The 21,548-nt window shown below is 43.9% G+C and overlaps 3 non-coding genes across 3 annotated transcripts; all 3 read left to right on the plus strand.

Annotated features, from left to right (window-relative positions):
• Positions 1-1,655: 1,655 nt before the first annotated feature.
• LOC130470973 (small nucleolar RNA R71) lies at positions 1,656-1,762 on the plus strand. The gene has a single exon (XR_008931682.1). It is a non-coding gene; the product is annotated as a small nucleolar RNA R71 (small nucleolar RNA).
• Positions 1,763-11,547: 9,785 nt separating this feature from the next.
• On the plus strand, positions 11,548-11,654 carry LOC130470975 (small nucleolar RNA R71). Its single transcript, XR_008931684.1, has one exon. It is a non-coding gene; the product is annotated as a small nucleolar RNA R71 (small nucleolar RNA).
• A 9,787-nt stretch (positions 11,655-21,441) lies between these two features.
• On the plus strand, positions 21,442-21,548 carry LOC130470976 (small nucleolar RNA R71). Its single transcript, XR_008931685.1, has one exon. It is a non-coding gene; the product is annotated as a small nucleolar RNA R71 (small nucleolar RNA).

Genomic DNA, 21,548 nt, shown 5'->3' on the forward strand with positions numbered 1-21,548 from the left:
TGACTCCAAAACATGACTCCTCTACCATAGGGTTCTAAGCAACATGGGTTAAATTGAAAGTAACCTTATCATCTCCCACATTTAGCGTCAACTTGCCATTCTTGACATCTATGATTGCCCCCGCAGTGTGTAGGAAAGGCCGACCTAAAATAATAGGAATTTGCCTATCCTCTTCCATGTCTAAAACAACGAAATCAACAGGAATAAAGAATTTACCTACTCTAACAGGCACATCTTCTAAGACACCTAGGGGGTATTTTACAGATCTATCGGCCATTTGCAGAGTTATGTTGGTAACTTTTAAATCACCCATGTTCAACTTAGTACATACAGACAGGGGCATGACACTAACACTGGCACCTAAATCACATAAGGCTTTGTCAATAAAAAGGTTGCCAATATTACACGGGATAGAGAAACTCCCGGGGTCCTTCAACTTGGGTGGAGACTTATTTTGTAGTAAGGCACTGCACTCCTCAGTAAATGCAACAGTCTCCACCTCACTAAATGCTCTCTTCCTAGTCAAGATGTCTTTCATGTATTTAGCATATGCAGGTACTTGAGTAATTAATTCAGTGAAAGGGACTGTTACCTGCAGATTCTTTACCACTTCTAAGAACTTACCAAACTGCTTGTCTAGCTTGTTCTTTAGCTGACGATGGGGGAAGGGAAGTTTGATAGGTGGAACTTGTATCTCAACTTTCTTCTCAACCCCTGTGTCAGCTTCCTTATCCTTGACCACCTTCTCACTTTCTCTTGGCACAGCACCACTAACAGATACTTCAACCCCTTCCTCTATAGTCATAGGTGGCCCATCATACTCATATCCACTCCGCAGAGTGACAGCATTTACAGACTCTCTGGTCACAGGCTGTGAAGGGAGTTGACCTTTGGGTCTCTCTGCAAGAGCGGTAGCCATTTGTGCCAACTGTTTATCCATGATCTTGTTATGAGCAGTGAGGGCATCGATTTTGGCATCCTTTTCGCTTAGAGATTTCTGCAATTCCAACATCATATTCCTCATCTCTACAAGCATGGGATCAGGTTGTGTGGGTTGAGGTTGTGGTGGTAAGCCAGGTGATCCACTAGGTTGCGAGTTGTAGTTGCTCCGCGGTTGGTAGGGTTGTTGTGGTGGTAGAGGGTGTTGAATTTGGTGGGGGTTCTGAACATTAGTACTCCTATATGATAATAGGGGGTTATTTTTATACCCCTCATTGTATGAGTTGGAATACGGATTGTTCTGCTTGTAGGACTGGAATGCATTGCATTGTTCGATGGAGCTTCGGCATACCTGTGCATAATGGCCCTGCATCCCACAACTATTACAGACATTAGCAGATTGGGCACTCATTGCAGCGACACTAGCATGTTGGGTGGATTGGGAAGATGCGATCTGTATATTGTCGAGCTTGTGATGTAGGGCAGTTAGCTGAGCAGTAAGTTGTTCAATAGAATTCATCTCATGCTTAACACCTCGGTCGGCAAAACCTCTAGGATTCCCATATTGGGCACTATGGATGGCCATCTCCTCAATCACCTCCAAAGCTCTAGGCACCTCCAGTTGCATGAATCTTCCACTGGCAGCTGAATCCAAAAGACACCTAGATTCATTACCCAGACCATTGTAGAACTGCTGAACCAGGAACCAGTCATCTAAACCATGGTGTGGGCACTCCCTTTGCAAGTCCTTGAATCTCTCCCAAACTTCGAACAAACTCTCATCTACTTGTTGAGAGATACCTAATATCTGACCCCTCAGACGAGCTGTCTTCTCAGGTGGGAAATATTTAACATAGAAAGCAAGGGCCAAAGAATTCCAATCGGTGATTTTCATAGCTGCGCGGTTGAGACTGTTAATCCATAGCTTGGCCTTCCCACTCAATGAAAATGGAAAGAGTATCTCCATAGTCTGCTCCGGTGTTAAATTCTTCTGCTTAATGGTGGCACAATACTGAATGAAAGACTGAATGTGGAGATTGGGGTCTTCACCCTTTTCCCCACCGAATTGGTGTCTCTCGATCATGTTTATCAGCTGGGGTTCAATCTTGAAATTCTCGACCGCAATGGAAGGCATGATTGCCTTGGGAAGCATAGACAGACTTGGTTTAGAATAGTCTGTAAGCCTTGGCACAAGTGGGGGTGGTGGTGCTTGGTCACCCATCTCTGAATCTGTATGGAATAGATTGCTAATCAGATAGTCGGATTCAGAGTCAGAATAGTCTCTCAACTGTTCAACGAATCTATGCCGTCTACGAAAGGTCCGTTCAGGTTCAGGATCGAACGAAGTCAGATCGCTGGTATGGACAGTCCTGGGCATAAACAAGCAAGAACTAGAAAACAGTCGTGAGATCCGGTCTCAAGGAACGGGAGTCCCTTGAGAAGTGACAAACAATAATCCAGAAAAACAATTAATAACAGAAAATAAAACCGTTTCCCCGGCAACGGCGCCAAAATTTGACAGGCTCAATCGCACTCCTATCAAAGATAAACCTAACGTTCACCAACTAAAAATGTAGCAAGGGAAGCATGGATCGTATCCACAGGGAAACAATGTTCTTTCCACTATTAATTAACTAATCTAGACTACTGGTAACAAAGAATTGGATTGGTTTGTATATTAAGCTAAGGCAAATAATCAAACTGGAATATAACAATATTAAGGGAATCTAGGGCAGCGGTTCACCATAAATGCAGACCGGGATTGGACAACGGACAATAACAATTAATTAACAATCATAACTAGGAAAACATGCATCTCTCGAATCTTATGAATTCCTTAGGATATAACAACTAGCGGGCTCTCGCTACGTACTAGAAATAATTCCTATCTAATAGCCACAGACCAAAAACATCAGATTTATACCTCTCGGCGCATAATCTAAGGTTAATCAAACTCAAATCAAAATAGTCCGGCCGAACAGAATTGACGAGCAATAATAATAAGCTATAGAAATTATAATCAATCAATCAAGTAATCAAGTCCACATATAATCCCAATCATGCATTCATGGATCTCCTAAACCCTAGAAATTAAACTACTCACTCATGATAACTAATAACAAAGCGATTAACATAATGGAAAACATGATCAAAGCAATAGAATAAATTAAAGTAAGAAACAATACCGACTTGAAGAACAATGGAAATTGAAAGCTTACGTTTTTATATAAATCGAACTAAGTGTTTGAATTGATGTAGAGAGAAAAATAAAACTTAGAGAAATAAACTAAGGGTTTTGTGCTGGAAAATAAGATGTTTACTAAAAATAAAAGGGCTAGTATTTATAGTTTGCCCAAAATACAAGCCAAAAACCGGAAAGAAAAAACGCGAAAAAGCATAAGGGGTTGGCGTCGCCCGATCGGGCGGCTCTTCGCCCGATCGGGCGAATCACTCGATAGTCGGCCCGATCGGGCCAAAATCCGCCCGATCGGGCGGATTGCGAAATCTCCACAAAGCCTCCAGATTGACCGCCCGATCCGCATCGGGCGAGCTGCGCCCGATCGGGCGCGCGTTGATGAACTTGCCTTGCTTATACTTCCTTCCGATGGTTGCATTTCGCCCTCAGCTTCCAGGGCGATTTGCAATCTTCAATGTATCTCGCCCGTATCACCAAGTCTAACTCCCGGGGCTCAACCATAAGCATCTAAGGCTCCCGAAAGTCGACGATGGAGGTCCCGAACTTCTCGGACTCATATAGTGGCCTTGATCAACAATGAAACGGGTCTAAAACGACCCATTTCTCATAATCAAACCTGAAACTCAAGGCACACTCAATAACACACATTAGTACTAGAAACGGCTCCTAAGAGCACGTTTGATACATAGAAGTACTAAGGGACGGGGGTAAAAACTCTATATAAAACGCATATATCAAAACCCTGTCTCCTGAACCAGATCAGGAAATGGAGGATATCTTCCTCGAAGAAGGTTCGGACAGGAGCATCCGAATAGGCAAGGGCCTAAGCTCGGGGCTCCGAATCGATTTGATCCAACTACTCAGGGATCACAAAGACATTTTTGCATGGTCGGCAGCAGATATGCCAGGGATAAATCCGAAGCTGATTTGTCACAAGCTGGACGTCAACGCCGAAGCTCGGCCAATCAAACAAAAGAAGAGGAATTACTCCTCGGAGAAAAACAGAGCCATCGCCGAAGAGGTGAAAAAGTTGCAAGAGGCCGGATTCATCGAGCCATGCATGTACCCAAAATGGTTGGCCAACGTGGTGATGGTCAAAAAAGCGAACGACCCCCAGCCGCAGCCTGACCCTCAGCCAGAGCCCCATCAGTACCAGCCAGAGCCTTGCACCTACTTCAGGAGGGGGCGTCGAGACACGGGGAGGCCCCAGAGTGGCCATGGCTGAACCAGAGTGACCATGGCTGAACCAGGAGATTTTGCTGTTGTCGGGCTCTCGCTACGTACTAGAAATAATTCCTATCTAATAGCCACAGACCAAAAACATCAGATTTATACCTCTCGGCGCATAATCTAAGGTTAATCAAACTCAAATCAAAATAGTCCGGCCGAACAGAATTGACGAGCAATAATAATAAGCTATAGAAATTATAATCAATCAATCAAGTAATCAAGTCCACATATAATCCCAATCATGCATTCATGGATCTCCTAAACCCTAGAAATTAAACTACTCACTCATGATAACTAATAACAAAGAGATTAACATAATGGAAAACATGATCAAAGCAATAGAATAAATTAAAGTAAGAAACAATACCGACTTGAAGAACAATGGAAATTGAAAGCTTACGTTTTTATATAAATCGAACTAAGTGTTTGAATTGATGTAGAGAGAAAAATAAAACTTAGAGAAATAAACTAAGGGTTTTGTGCTGGAAAATAAGATGTTTACTAAAAATAAAAGGGCTAGTATTTATAGTTTGCCCAAAATACAAGCCAAAAACCGGAAAGAAAAAACGCGAAAAAGCATAAGGGGTTGGCGTCGCCCGATCGGGCGGCTCTTCGCCCGATCGGGCGAATCACTCGATAGTCGGCCCGATCGGGCCAAAATCCGCCCGATCGGGCGGATTGCGAAATCTCCACAAAGCCTCCAGATTGACCGCCCGATCCGCATCGGGCGAGCTGCGCCCGATCGGGCGCGCGTTGATGAACTTGCCTTGCTTATACTTCCTTCCGATGGTTGCATTTCGCCCTCAGCTTCCAGGGCGATTTGCAATCTTCAATGTATCTCGCCCGTATCACCAAGTCTAACTCCCGGGGCTCAACCATAAGCATCTAAGGCTCCCGAAAGTCGACGATGGAGGTCCCGAACTTCTCGGACTCATATAGTGGCCTTGATCAACAATGAAACGGGTCTAAAACGACCCATTTCTCATAATCAAACCTGAAACTCAAGGCACACTCAATAACACACATTAGTACTAGAAACGGCTCCTAAGAGCACGTTTGATACATAGAAGTACTAAGGGACGGGGGTAAAAACTCTATATAAAACGCATATATCAAACTCCCCCAAGCTAGATCTTTGCTTGCCCCTAAGCAAAGAAATCATCGATGAATACATAAATCAACTTCACCCCAAACACATCTTAAAACAATGGATACGATTCAAGGCAAAATCCAACAAGCATGCATCAATGTCAACCAATCAAATTCATTCAGCCGCCAATCCACCTCAACAATCGTCACGCAAAGCGAACCACAAGTGTACAATGGAATTCAAGACTAGTGCTCACACACTCGTCACTCATTTATGTGGCGGATAAAAATTGTACCCGTTCGCTCCCCTCCCAACATATATGTGTACAATGCCCTCCCAAACTCACAACACTCGTGTGTCTAGAAAAACATGCACTCAACCTAGTAGTCGACTCGGAATGTGTCATGTCATAACTTGCATTGATAAACAACTACTTTCACATTAATATGACTCTATGCACAAAGAACGGAAGGTCTTCAAAGCTTGTAATGATAGGCTTAGGTAGAGGTGCGGTAAATTTGGGTATAATGTGAGCTTTAAAGCCTTGGCTTTGGGGAGCATAAATCCTAAAAACAACCGTGATCAATCAACATAATGACCATAATCTCCCACTCAACACATGACAAAACAACAAATAGCCAACACCATACTTTCTTGCATTTTTTTTCACAATTGTAACCAATCACTCATAAGGATATGAATTTGCAGAACTTGATTGAAACAACACTTTGAACTTTTTATGAGAGTAATAGATTTTTCTCTTTCTTTTCCTTTTCAATCTCTCTTTTTTTTTTTCTTTTTAGAAACCTTCACATTTGTTTTGTTCTTTCATCTCTTTTCATTTTCAACTCATTTTCAACAACAAACATGATAAGACGAACTCCTTTTTCGATACCTACTTTGTGCTCAAAATGTAGCACATTACAACTCCCTCACCTCACTACTATTAGCTCCCCCAAGCTAGGTTTGGGACTAGTAACCAATGGGGTTTTTCATGGGCTTGTAATATGGCTAGTCACCGAATAAAAGGGCACAAGCAACAACATGGGTAGAAAAGGAGGGGACAAATGTATCTAATTTCATCTGAAGGCTACCTAAATAGAAAAATGCCTTCGTCCTCCACAATGTGCATGTATATGAGTCATAAAACACTACTAATAGTTGCAAATCAATACTCAAAATCAATGACACACCAGGAAGCTATCACACATCCTAACCAAATCAACTAGTCAAGCACCAAGTCCACAAATAGTTGGTCAGAGTTGACTCATGTTAAGGCATCAAAGCAATCGAATATCAAATCATGGCTAACGCATCCACATTGCTCGTCATCAAATACCAAGAATCAAAACAATTTTCAATCAAAGGGGCACAGGGAAGCATGATATTGTATTCATCGGAACGTATTTTTGAATTTTTGTATTTTTGTATTTTTTTTTTTTTTTTTTTTCTTTTTCAAAGCAATAAACTAATTTAGAAAGCATTATACATACCAAAATAAACACACTAAAATAAAGAAATGCGAAAATAAAAGAAAGACATACCTACAATGTACAAGTAGTGTGAAACCCCCCCCCCCAAACCAAATCAGACAATGTCCTCATTGGCTCAAGGGTATCGAACCTCATCATCAACATCAGCATCACTGATGGCCTTGGCCATCATCACCATCATCATCACCATCATCTCTGCCACCATGCCCACTAGGACCCGCTCCCCACCCTCCGTACTGGGTGGGTGTGAAGGTGCCCATAGAACCCGGAGCTCCATATCCCTCCGCGGGATAGGTAAACCAGGTAGGGTGCTCGTAATCTGGGGCAATATAGCCCTGCCTGGCATACTGATCATAAAATGGGAACATGGTCCTCTGGTGATCAGCTGCGAACTCCCGGAACCCGAGCTCAAGTCTGCTCAACCTCTCATCAATGGACCCCTGATCCTCATGAACTACCGGGCCACTCTGGGGCCTCCCCGTGTCTCGACGCCCCCTCCTGAAGTAGGTGCGAGGCTCTGGCTGGTACTGATGGGGCTCTGGCTGAGGGTCAGGCTGAGGCTGGGGGTCAGGCTGAGGCTCTCGCTCAAATCCAACAAATAGATAATGAGCCTGACCGGGTCTGAAACTAGTGCGGCCCTGAGGGTCAGGCAAGGTGAAAAGCCTGTTTCCCTCGAACATCCAGTACATGGCTCCCGGCCTAAATAACCCGTGCTCCCCCTGCAGCCTACGGAGTCCAGCAAAATAAGCCAAATCAAGCAAGTTGCTACCCAGAACTGGGATCTGGTTAGCCTCAGTAAAATTGGCCGTGGCCATGGCTATGTGGGTGATCAACCCACCAATGGTAATCTTGGTAGTATGTGTGGAGGTGGCTATGGAGTAAAATTGAGAGGCCATGTGATGCACAAGGTTCATTTTGTAGCTCTCCTCTCCTTCGGAAACGTAGCCACCTAGGATCTCTAGCTCCGTACTTCTAATGTTCTGGGTCTCATCCCTACCAAAGATAGTAAATCCTAGGAACCTGTAAAAGACAATGGGTACCGGGTGTTGAATCTTGGAAGCATGCAAATGTTGCATACTCCCGGGATTATCATTGCCCGTAAGCTTTCCCCACATGGTACAGTTATTGTGAGTCTCCTTGGGTTTCCTACTATATGTGGTAGACAATCCAAAAATCCTACCAAAATCAGATAAGCTCATGGTGTAGGTTCGGTTCATGACACGAAATTGAACCGATGACACGGTTCGATAACCATCCCTAAGAATATTAAAACTACTCAAAAATTCTAGAGTCAACCGCCTAAATGTGAGACGGAGCATACCATACATGCTACTCATACCAACACCAACAAAAACACGTTTTACATCACGCTCAATTCCCATTTCATGCAATGATTTTTGACATATAAAGCGAGTAGGGATTACCTCCCTCAATTTGAGGTGCATGAATCGTGCTCGTTGCTCCTCCGTAATAAAGATGACATCCGGAAAATCCGTGTCGGGCTCGAATTGCGGTGGTGGAGGTGGTGGTGTCGGTTCCCGAGCTCGGCTTGTGGAAGCCTCATGTTGATTTCTTGGTACCCTCGTGCATTTTCTTTGTGGTCTATTTGCCATTGATGAAAAATCTGAATTTTTGAGTTTTTTGAGTTTTTTTGGGTGAATTTGGGGATTTTGTGGGGATGAGTGAAAACTTAAATCGATTAGGTGTGGGTTGTAGAGGATGATGAGGGGATGATTTTGATGAAAATTTTGTTGAATTTGGTGGAGAATTGAGGGAGATATGGTGGTTGGAAGTTTTTTTTTTTTTTGAGGTTGGGGTTTAATGGAGGGAGAGAGAGAGAGTTAGGTTGAAGATGAAGAAGAAGTGAAGAAAGAAAGAAGAAACCGTGTACTTGTCGCTGAAATCGCATCTCGCCCGATCGGGCGACATTCCGCCCGATCGGGCGGTTTGCGATCCTTTTCTTCTGATCCGTACGCGCCCGATCGGGCGCAGCTCGCCCGATCCGGATCGGGCGATTTGCGATTGCCTCTTTTCTTGACTTTTTCTGCCCAGAATTCCTCCTTGACTTTTCCACGAATTTTCCTCAACCGCCCGATCGGGCAAAATAATTTCGCCCGATCGGGCATTCCACTCGCTAGACCGCCCGATCGGGCAATATAAAATCGCCCGATCGAGCATTCCACTCGCCAGTCCGCTCGATCGGGCATGCTGCGCCCGATCGGGCAGAAATAAGCTTTATGAAAATCATCCGTGCGCGCCCGATCGGGCGCAGCTCGCCCGATCCGCATCGGGCGATTTGCAGTGTGCTTGGCCTTGAGCTTAATTTCACTTTCTCGAACTTGGGGCTTTAGGCCTGCACATTAAGAAACACCCAAACAGCGTAATGCCCTCTTCTCGCCTCACTAACACCAAAAACAATACTTAAACACACGTAGGTAATAGAAATACTTAAACACACGTAGGTAATGGAAAATACTAACTAAACACACAAAAATTAGAATCAACAATCAAGCTTATACTACTAAGGCAATAAATGGATAATGAAATACTCATCCCCTATGAGATTGATGTAATGTCCCCATTACACAATCTCCGTTTATGCGCAGACAATAGACATGAAAGGGATGAGAGCCACGACAGCTCATCGAATGGGGGCACCAAAGATGGTGCCACCTGGTGTCACATCGATTACCTTGGATGAGCTGTGTGGTGCGGGAAGTGACAGATCACGACCCCGATCGTGAATACGATGTCCACCGTTTACAGAACTTTCGGCCCCTTGGGTCGTGGCATCATCAATCCGTCCCTTCTTTCGAACCCATGCCGAAGAGTGTATACTCCGATCACCTCCACCTGCAAGACAATTTGAAACATGTGCTTTTTCCGAGGAGTTATTTGAGTTAGTATGAGTCAATTCGGTATTAAAATAATCATTAGAAATATTGACTCCAAAACATGACTCCTCTACCATAGGGTTCTTAGCAACATGGGTTAAATTGAAAGTAACCTTATCATCTCCCACATTTAGCGTCAACTTGCCATTCTTGACATCTATGATTGCCCCCGCAGTGTGTAGGAAAGGCCGAACTAAAATAATAGGAATTTGCCTATCCTCTTCCATGTCTAAAACAACGAAATCAACAGGAATAAAGAATTTACCTACTCTAACAGGCACATCTTCTAAGACACCTAGGGGGTATTTTACAGATCTATCGGCCATTTGCAGAGTTATGTTGGTAACTTTTAAATCACCCATGTTCAACTTAGTACATACAGACAGGGGCATGACACTAACACTGGCACCTAAATCACATAAGGCTTTGTCAATAAAAAGGTTGCCAATATTACACGGGATAGAGAAACTCCCGGGGTCCTTCAACTTGGGTGGAGACTTATTTTGTAGTAAGGCACTGCACTCCTCAGTAAATGCAACAGTCTCCACCTCACTAAATGCTCTCTTCCTAGTCAAGATGTCTTTCATGTATTTAGCATATGCAGGTACTTGAGTAATTAATTCAGTGAAAGGGACTGTTACCTGCAGATTCTTTACCACTTCTAAGAACTTACCAAACTGCTTGTCTAGCTTGTTCTTTAGCTGACGATGGGGGAAGGGAAGTTTGATAGGTGGAACTTGTATCTCAACTTTCTTCTCAACCCCTGTGTCAGCTTCCTTATCCTTGACCACCTTCTCACTTTCTCTTGGCACAGCACCACTAACAGATACTTCAACCCCTTCCTCTATAGTCATAGGTGGCCCATCATACTCATATCCACTCCGCAGAGTGACAGCATTTACAGACTCTCTGGTCACAGGCTGTGAAGGGAGTTGACCTTTGGGTCTCTCTGCAAGAGCGGTAGCCATTTGTGCCAACTGTTTATCCATGATCTTGTTATGAGCAGTGAGGGCATCGATTTTGGCATCCTTTTCGCTTAGAGATTTCTGCAATTCCAACATCATATTCCTCATCTCTACAAGCATGGGATCAGGTTGTGTGGGTTGAGGTTGTGGTGGTAAGCCAGGTGATCCACTAGGTTGCGAGTTGTAGTTGCTCCGCGGTTGGTAGGGTTGTTGTGGTGGTAGAGGGTGTTGAATTTGGTGGGGGTTCTGAACATTAGTACTCCTATATGATAATAGGGGGTTATTTTTATACCCCTCATTGTATGAGTTGGAATACGGATTGTTCTGCTTGTAGGACTGGAATGCATTGCATTGTTCGATGGAGCTTCGGCATACCTGTGCATAATGGCCCTGCATCCCACAACTATTACAGACATTAGCAGATTGGGCACTCATTGCAGCGACACTAGCATGTTGGGTGGATTGGGAAGATGCGATCTGTATATTGTCGAGCTTGTGATGTAGGGCAGTTAGCTGAGCAGTAAGTTGTTCAATAGAATTCATCTCATGCTTAACACCTCGGTCGGCAAAACCTCTAGGATTCCCATATTGGGCACTATGGATGGCCATCTCCTCAATCACCTCCAAAGCTCTAGGCACCTCCAGTTGCATGAATCTTCCACTGGCAGCTGAATCCAAAAGACACCTAGATTCATTACCCAGACCATTGTAGAACTGCTGAACCAGGAACCAGTCATCTAAACCATGGTGTGGGCACTCCCTTTGCAAGTCCTTGAATCTCTCCCAAACTTCGAACAAACTCTCATCTACTTGTTGAGAGATACCTAATATCTGACCCCTCAGACGAGCTGTCTTCTCAGGTGGGAAATATTTAACATAGAAAGCAAGGGCCAAAGAATTCCAATCGGTGATTTTCATAGCTGCGCGGTTGAGACTGTTAATCCATAGCTTGGCCTTCCCACTCAATGAAAATGGAAAGAGTATCTCCATAGTCTGCTCCGGTGTTAAATTCTTCTGCTTAATGGTGGCACAATACTGAATGAAAGACTGAATGTGGAGATTGGGGTCTTCACCCTTTTCCCCACCGAATTGGTGTCTCTCGATCATGTTTATCAGCTGGGGTTCAATCTTGAAATTCTCGACCGCAATGGAAGGCATGATTGCCTTGGGAAGCATAGACAGACTTGGTTTAGAATAGTCTGTAAGCCTTGGCACAAGTGGGGGTGGTGGTGCTTGGTCACCCATCTCTGAATCTGTATGGAATAGATTGCTAATCAGATAGTCGGATTCAGAGTCAGAATAGTCTCTCAACTGTTCAACGAATCTACGCCGTCTACGAAAGGTCCGTTCAGGTTCAGGATCGAACGAAGTCAGATCGCTGGTATGGACAGTCCTGGGCATAAACAAGCAAGAACTAGAAAACAGTCGTGAGATCCGGTCTCAAGGAACGGGAGTCCCTTGAGAAGTGACAAACAATAATCCAGAAAAACAATTAATAACAGAAAATAAAACCGTTTCCCCGGCAACGGCGCCAAAATTTGACAGGCTCAATCGCACTCCTATCAAAGATAAACCTAACGTTCACCAACTAAAAATGTAGCAAGGGAAGCATGGATCGTATCCACAGGGAAACAATGTTCTTTCCACTATTAATTAACTAATCTAGACTACTGGTAACAAAGAATTGGATTGGTTTGTATATTAAGCTAAGGCAAATAATCAAACTGGAATATAACAATATTAAGGGAATCTAGGGCAGCGGTTCACCATAAATGCAGACCGGGATTGGACAACGGACAATAACAATTAATTAACAATCATAACTAGGAAAACATGCATCTCTCGAATCTTATGAATTCCTTAGGATATAACAACTAGCGGGCTCTCGCTACGTACTAGAAATAATTCCTATCTAATAGCCACAGACCAAAAACATCAGATTTATACCTCTCGGCGCATAATCTAAGGTTAATCAAACTCAAATCAAAATAGTCCGGCCGAACAGAATTGACGAGCAATAATAATAAGCTATAGAAATTATAATCAATCAATCAAGTAATCAAGTCCACATATAATCCCAATCATGCATTCATGGATCTCCTAAACCCTAGAAATTAAACTACTCACTCATGATAACTAATAACAAAGCGATTAACATAATGGAAAACATGATCAAAGCAATAGAATAAATTAAAGTAAGAAACAATACCGACTTGAAGAACAATGGAAATTGAAAGCTTACGTTTTTATATAAATCGAACTAAGTGTTTGAATTGATGTAGAGAGAAAAATAAAACTTAGAGAAATAAACTAAGGGTTTTGTGCTGGAAAATAAGATGTTTACTAAAAATAAAAGGGCTAGTATTTATAGTTTGCCCAAAATACAAGCCAAAAACCGGAAAGAAAAAACGCGAAAAAGCATAAGGGGTTGGCGTCGCCCGATCGGGCGGCTCTTCGCCCGATCGGGCGAATCACTCGATAGTCGGCCCGATCGGGCCAAAATCCGCCCGATCGGGCGGATTGCGAAATCTCCACAAAGCCTCCAGATTGACCGCCCGATCCGCATCGGGCGAGCTGCGCCCGATCGGGCGCGCGTTGATGAACTTGCCTTGCTTATAATTCCTTCCGATGGTTGCATTTCGCCCTCAGCTTCCAGGGCGATTTGCAATCTTCAATGTATCTCGCCCGTATCACCAAGTCTAACTCCCGGGGCTCAACCATAAGCATCTAAGGCTCCCGAAAGTCGACGATGGAGGTCCCGAACTTCTCGGACTCATATAGTGGCCTTGATCAACAATGAAACGGGTCTAAAACGACCCATTTCTCATAATCAAACCTGAAACTCAAGGCACACTCAATAACACACATTAGTACTAGAAACGGCTCCTAAGAGCACGTTTGATACATAGAAGTACTAAGGGACGGGGGTAAAAACTCTATATAAAACGCATATATCAAAACCTGTCTCCTGAACCAGATCAGGAAATGGAGGATATCTTCCTCGAAGAAGGTTCGGACAGGAGCATCCGAATAGGCAAGGGCCTAAGCTCGGGGCTCCGAATCGATTTGATCCAACTACTCAGGGATCACAAAGACATTTTTGCATGGTCGGCAGCAGATATGCCAGGGATAAATCCGAAGCTGATTTGTCACAAGCTGGACGTCAACGCCGAAGCTCGGCCAATCAAACAAAAGAAGAGGAATTACTCCTCGGAGAAAAACAGAGCCATCGCCGAAGAGGTGAAAAAGTTGCAAGAGGCCGGATTCATCGAGCCATGCATGTACCCAAAATGGTTGGCCAACGTGGTGATGGTCAAAAAAGCGAACGACCCCCAGCCGCAGCCTGACCCTCAGCCAGAGCCCCATCAGTACCAGCCAGAGCCTCGCACCTACTTCAGGAGGGGGCGTCGAGACACGGGGAGGCCCCAGAGTGGCCATGGCTGAACCAGAGTGACCATGGCTGAACCAGGAGATTTTGCCGTTGCCGGGCTCTCGCTACGTACTAGAAATAATTCTTATCTAATAGCCACAGACCAAAAACATCAGATTTATACCTCTCGGCGCATAATCTAAGGTTAATCAAACTCAAATCAAAATAGTCCGGCCGAACAGAATTGACGAGCAATAATAATAAGCTATAGAAATTATAATCAATCAATCAAGTAATCAAGTCCACATATAATCCCAATCATGCATTCATGGATCTCCTAAACCCTAGAAATTAAACTACTCACTCATGATAACTAATAACAAAGCGATTAACATAATGGAAAACATGATCAAAGCAATAGAATAAATTAAAGTAAGAAACAATACCGACTTGAAGAACAATGGAAATTGAAAGCTTACGTTTTTATATAAATCGAACTAAGTGTTTGAATTGATGTAGAGAGAAAAATAAAACTTAGAGAAATAAACTAAGGGTTTTGTGCTGGAAAATAAGATGTTTACTAAAAATAAAAGGGCTAGTATTTATAGTTTGCCCAAAATACAAGCCAAAAACCGGAAAGAAAAAACGCGAAAAAGCATAAGGGGTTGGCGTCGCCCGATCGGGCGGCTCTTCGCCCGATCGGGCGAATCACTCGATAGTCGGCCCGATCGGGCCAAAATCCGCCCGATCGGGCGGATTGCGAAATCTCCACAAAGCCTCCAGATTGACCGCCCGATCCGCATCGGGCGAGCTGCGCCCGATCGGGCGCGCGTTGATGAACTTGCCTTGCTTATACTTCCTTCCGATGGTTGCATTTCGCCCTCAGCTTCCAGGGCGATTTGCAATCTTCAATGTATCTCGCCCGTATCACCAAGTCTAACTCCCGGGGCTCAACCATAAGCATCTAAGGCTCCCGAAAGTCGACGATGGAGGTCCCGAACTTCTCGGACTCATATAGTGGCCTTGATCAACAATGAAACGGGTCTAAAACGACCCATTTCTCATAATCAAACCTGAAACTCAAGGCACACTCAATAACACACATTAGTACTAGAAACGGCTCCTAAGAGCACGTTTGATACATAGAAGTACTAAGGGACGGGGGTAAAAACTCTATATAAAACACATATATCAAACTCCCCCAAGCTAGATCTTTGCTTGCCCCTAAGCAAAGAAATCATCGATGAATACATAAATCAACTTCACCCCAAACACATCTTAAAACAATGGATACGATTCAAGGCAAAATCCAACAAGCATGCATCAATGTCAACCAATCAAATTCATTCAGCCGCCAATCCACCTCAACAATCGTCACGCAAAGCGAACCACAAGTGTACAATGGAATTCAAGACTAGTGCTCACACACTCGTCACTCATTTATGTGGCGGATAAAAATTGTACCCGTTCGCTCCCCTCCCAACATATATGTGTACAATGCCCTCCCAAACTCACAACACTCGTGTGTCTAGAAAAACATGCACTCAACCTAGTAGTCGACTCGGAATGTGTCATGTCATAACTTGCATTGATAAACAACTACTTTCACATTAATATGACTCTATGCACAAAGAACGGAAGGTCTTCAAAGCTTGTAATGATAGGCTTAGGTAGAGGTGCGGTAAATTTGGGTATAATGTGAGCTTTAAAGCCTTGGCTTTGGGGAGCATAAATCCTAAAAACAACCGTGATCAATCAACATAATGACCATAATCTCCCACTCAACACATGACAAAACAACAAATAGCCAACACCATACTTTCTTGCATTTTTTTTTCACAATTGTAACCAATCACTCATAAGGATATGAATTTGCAGAACTTGATTGAAACAACACTTTGAACTTTTTATGAGAGTAATAGATTTTTCTCTTTCTTTTCCTTTTCAATCTCTCTTTTTTTTTTTCTTTTTAGAAACCTTCACATTTGTTTTGTTCTTTCATCTCTTTTCATTTTCAACTCATTTTCAACAACAAACATGATAAGACGAACTCCTTTTTCGATACCTACTTTGTGCTCAAAATGTAGCACATTACAACTCCCTCACCTCACTACTATTAGCTCCCCCAAGCTAGGTTTGGGACTAGTAACCAATGGGGTTTTTCATGGGCTTGTAATATGGCTAGTCACCGAATAAAAGGGCACAAGCAACAACATGGGTAGAAAAGGAGGGGACAAATGTATCTAATTTCATCTGAAGGCTACCTAAATAGAAAAATGCCTTCGTCCTCCACAATGTGCATGTATATGAGTCATAAAACACTACTAATAGTTGCAAATCAATACTCAAAATCAATGACACACCAGGAAGCTATCACACATCCTAACCAAATCAACTAGTCAAGCACCAAGTCCACAAATAGTTGGTCAGAGTTGACTCATGTTAAGGCATCAAAGCAATCGAATATCAAATCATGGCTAACGCATCCACATTGCTCGTCATCAAATACCAAGAATCAAAACAATTTTCAATCAAAGGGGCACAGGGAAGCATGATATTGTATTCATCGGAACGTATTTTTGAATTTTTTTTTTTTTGTATTTTTTTTTTTTTTTTTTTTCTTTTTCAAAGCAATAAACTAATTTAGAAAGCATTATACATACCAAAATAAACACACTAAAATAAAGAAATGCGAAAATAAAAGAAAGACATACCTACAATGTACAAGTAGTGTGAAACCCCCCCCCCCCAAACCAAATCAGACAATGTCCTCATTGGCTCAAGGGTATCGAACCTCATCATCAACATCAGCATCACTGATGGCCTTGGCCATCATCACCATCATCATCACCATCATCTCTGCCACCATGCCCACTAGGACCCGCTCCCCACCCTCCGTACTGGGTGGGTGTGAAGGTGCCCATAGAACCCGGAGCTCCATATCCCTCCGCGGGATAGGTAAACCAGGTAGGGTGCTCGTAATCTGGGGCAATATAGCCCTGCCTGGCATACTGATCATAAAATGGGAACATGGTCCTCTGGTGATCAGCTGCGAACTCCCGGAACCCGAGCTCAAGTCTGCTCAACCTCTCATCAATGGACCCCTGATCCTCATGAACTACCGGGCCACTCTGGGGCCTCCCCGTGTCTCGACGCCCCCTCCTGAAGTAGGTGCGAGGCTCTGGCTGGTACTGATGGGGCTCTGGCTGAGGGTCAGGCTGAGGCTGGGGGTCAGGCTGAGGCTCTCGCTCAAATCCAACAAATAGATAATGAGCCTGACCGGGTCTGAAACTAGTGCGGCCCTGAGGGTCAGGCAAGGTGAAAAGCCTGTTTCCCTCGAACATCCAGTACATGGCTCCCGGCCTAAATAACCCGTGCTCCCCCTGCAGCCTACGGAGTCCAGCAAAATAAGCCAAATCAAGCAAGTTGCTACCCAAAACTGGGATCTGGTTAGCCTCAGTAAAATTGGCCGTGGCCATGGCTATGTGGGTGATCAACCCACCAATGGTAATCTTGGTAGTATGTGTGGAGGTGGCTATGGAGTAAAATTGAGAGGCCATGTGATGCACAAGGTTCATTTTGTAGCTCTCCTCTCCTTCGGAAACGTAGCCACCTAGGATCTCTAGCTCCGTACTTCTAATGTTCTGGGTCTCATCCCTACCAAAGATAGTAAATCCTAGGAACCTGTAAAAGACAATGGGTACCGGGTGTTGAATCTTGGAAGCATGCAAATGTTGCATACTCCCGGGATTATCATTGCCCGTAAGCTTTCCCCACATGGTACAGTTATTGTGAGTCTCCTTGGGTTTCCTACTATATGTGGTAGACAATCCAAAAATCCTACCAAAATCAGATAAGCTCATGGTGTAGGTTCGGTTCATGACACGAAATTGAACCGATGACACGGTTCGATAACCATCCCTAAGAATATTAAAACTACTCAAAAATTCTAGAGTCAACCGCCTAAATGTGAGACGGAGCATACCATACATGCTACTCATACCAACACCAACAAAAACACGTTTTACATCACGCTCAATTCCCATTTCATGCAATGATTTTTGACATATAAAGCGAGTAGGGATTACCTCCCTCAATTTGAGGTGCATGAATCGTGCTCGTTGCTCCTCCGTAATAAAGATGACATCCGGAAAATCCGTGTCGGGCTCGAATTGCGGTGGTGGAGGTGGTGGTGTCGGTTCCCGAGCTCGGCTTGTGGAAGCCTCATGTTGATTTCTTGGTACCCTCGTGCATTTTCTTTGTGGTCTATTTGCCATTGATGAAAAATCTGAATTTTTGAGTTTTTTGAGTTTTTTTGGGTGAATTTGGGGATTTTGTGGGGATGAGTGAAAACTTAAATCGATTAGGTGTAGGTTGTAGAGGATGATGAGGGGATGATTTTGATGAAAATTTTGTTGAATTTGGTGGAGAATTGAGGGAGATATGGTGGTTGGAAGTTTTTTTTTTTTTTTGAGGTTGGGGTTTAATGGAGGGAGAGAGAGAGAGTTAGGTTGAAGATGAAGAAGAAGTGAAGAAAGAAAGAAGAAACCGTGTACTTGTCGCTGAAATCGCATCTCGCCCGATCGGGCGACATTCCGCCCGATCGGGCGGTTTGCGATCCTTTTCTTCTGATCCGTACGCGCCCGATCGGGCGCAGCTCGCCCGATCCGGATCGGGCGATTTGCGATTGCCTCTTTTCTTGACTTTTTCTGCCCAGAATTCCTCCTTGACTTTTCCACGAATTTTCCTCAACCGCCCGATCGGGCAAAATAATTTCGCCCGATCGGGCATTCCACTCGCTAGACCGCCCGATCGGGCAATATAAAATCGCCCGATCGAGCATTCCACTCGCCAGTCCGCTCGATCGGGCATGCTGCGCCCGATCGGGCAGAAATAAGCTTTATGAAAATCATCCGTGCGCGCCCGATCGGGCGCAGCTCGCCCGATCCGCATCGGGCGATTTGCAGTGTGCTTGGCCTTGAGCTTAATTTCACTTTCTCGAACTTGGGGCTTTAGGCCTGCACATTAAGAAACACCCAAACAGCGTAATGCCCTCTTCTCGCCTCACTAACACCAAAAACAATACTTAAACACACGTAGGTAATAGAAATACTTAAACACACGTAGGTAATGGAAAATACTAACTAAACACACAAAAATTAGAATCAACAATCAAGCTTATACTACTAAGGCAATAAATGGATAATGAAATACTCATCCCCTATTAGATTGATGTAATGTCCCCATTACACAATCTCCGTTTATGCGCAGACAATAGACATGAAAGGGATGAGAGCCACGACAGCTCATCGAATGGGGGCACCAAAGATGGTGCCACCTGGTGTCACATCGATTACCTTGGATGAGCTGTGTGGTGCGGGAAGTGACAGATCACGACCCCGATCGTGAATACGATGTCCACCGTTTACAGAACTTTCGGCCCCTTGGGTCGTGGCATCATCAATCCGTCCCTTCTTTCGAACCCATGCCGAAGAGTGTATACTCCGATCACCTCCACCTGCAAGACAATTTGAAACATGTGCTTTTTCCGAGGAGTTATTTGAGTTAGTATGAGTCAATTCGGTATTAAAATAATCATTAGAAATATTGACTCCAAAACATGACTCCTCTACCATAGGGTTCTTAGCAACATGGGTTAAATTGAAAGTAACCTTATCATCTCCCACATTTAGCGTCAACTTGCCATTCTTGACATCTATGATTGCCCCCGCAGTGTGTAGGAAAGGCCGAACTAAAATAATAGGAATTTGCCTATCCTCTTCCATGTCTAAAACAACGAAATCAACAGGAATAAAGAATTTACCTACTCTAACAGGCACATCTTCTAAGACACCTAGGGGGTATTTTACAGATCTATCGGCCATTTGCAGAGTTATGTTGGTAACTTTTAAATCACCCATGTTCAACTTAGTACATACAGACAGGGGCATGACACTAACACTGGCACCTAAATCACATAAGGCTTTGTCAATAAAAAGGTTGCCAATATTACACGGGATAGAGAAACTCCCGGGGTCCTTCAACTTGGGTGGAGACTTATTTTGTAGTAAGGCACTGCACTCCTCAGTAAATGCAACAGTCTCCACCTCACTAAATGCTCTCTTCCTAGTCAAGATGTCTTTCATGTATTTAGCATATGCAGGTACTTGAGTAATTAATTCAGTGAAAGGGACTGTTACCTGCAGATTCTTTACCACTTCTAAGAACTTACCAAACTGCTTGTCTAGCTTGTTCTTTAGCTGACGATGGGGGAAGGGAAGTTTGATAGGTGGAACTTGTATCTCAACTTTCTTCTCAACCCCTGTGTCAGCTTCCTTATCCTTGACCACCTTCTCACTTTCTCTTGGCACAGCACCACTAACAGATACTTCAACCCCTTCCTCTATAGTCATAGGTGGCCCATCATACTCATATCCACTCCGCAGAGTGACAGCATTTACAGACTCTCTGGTCACAGGCTGTGAAGGGAGTTGACCTTTGGGTCTCTCTGCAAGAGCGGTAGCCATTTGTGCCAACTGTTTATCCATGATCTTGTTATGAGCAGTGAGGGCATCGATTTTGGCATCCTTTTCGCTTAGAGATTTCTGCAATTCCAACATCATATTCCTCATCTCTACAAGCATGGGATCAGGTTGTGTGGGTTGAGGTTGTGGTGGTAAGCCAGGTGATCCACTAGGTTGCGAGTTGTAGTTGCTCCGCGGTTGGTAGGGTTGTTGTGGTGGTAGAGGGTGTTGAATTTGGTGGGGGTTCTGAACATTAGTACTCCTATATGATAATAGGGGGTTATTTTTATACCCCTCATTGTATGAGTTGGAATACGGATTGTTCTGCTTGTAGGACTGGAATGCATTGCATTGTTCGATGGAGCTTCGGCATACCTGTGCATAATGGCCCTGCATCCCACAACTATTACAGACATTAGCAGATTGGGCACTCATTGCAGCGACACTAGCATGTTGGGTGGATTGGGAAGATGCGATCTGTATATTGTCGAGCTTGTGATGTAGGGCAGTTAGCTGAGCAGTAAGTTGTTCAATAGAATTCATCTCATGCTTAACACCTCGGTCGGCAAAACCTCTAGGATTCCCATATTGGGCACTATGGATGGCCATCTCCTCAATCACCTCCAAAGCTCTAGGCACCTCCAGTTGCATGAATCTTCCACTGGCAGCTGAATCCAAAAGACACCTAGATTCATTACCCAGACCATTGTAGAACTGCTGAACCAGGAACCAGTCATCTAAACCATGGTGTGGGCACTCCCTTTGCAAGTCCTTGAATCTCTCCCAAACTTCGAACAAACTCTCATCTACTTGTTGAGAGATACCTAATATCTGACCCCTCAGACG

This window comes from Spinacia oleracea, chromosome 3 (genome assembly GCF_020520425.1).
Source record: "Spinacia oleracea cultivar Varoflay chromosome 3, BTI_SOV_V1, whole genome shotgun sequence".
Taxonomy (NCBI): domain Eukaryota; kingdom Viridiplantae; phylum Streptophyta; class Magnoliopsida; order Caryophyllales; family Amaranthaceae; genus Spinacia; species Spinacia oleracea.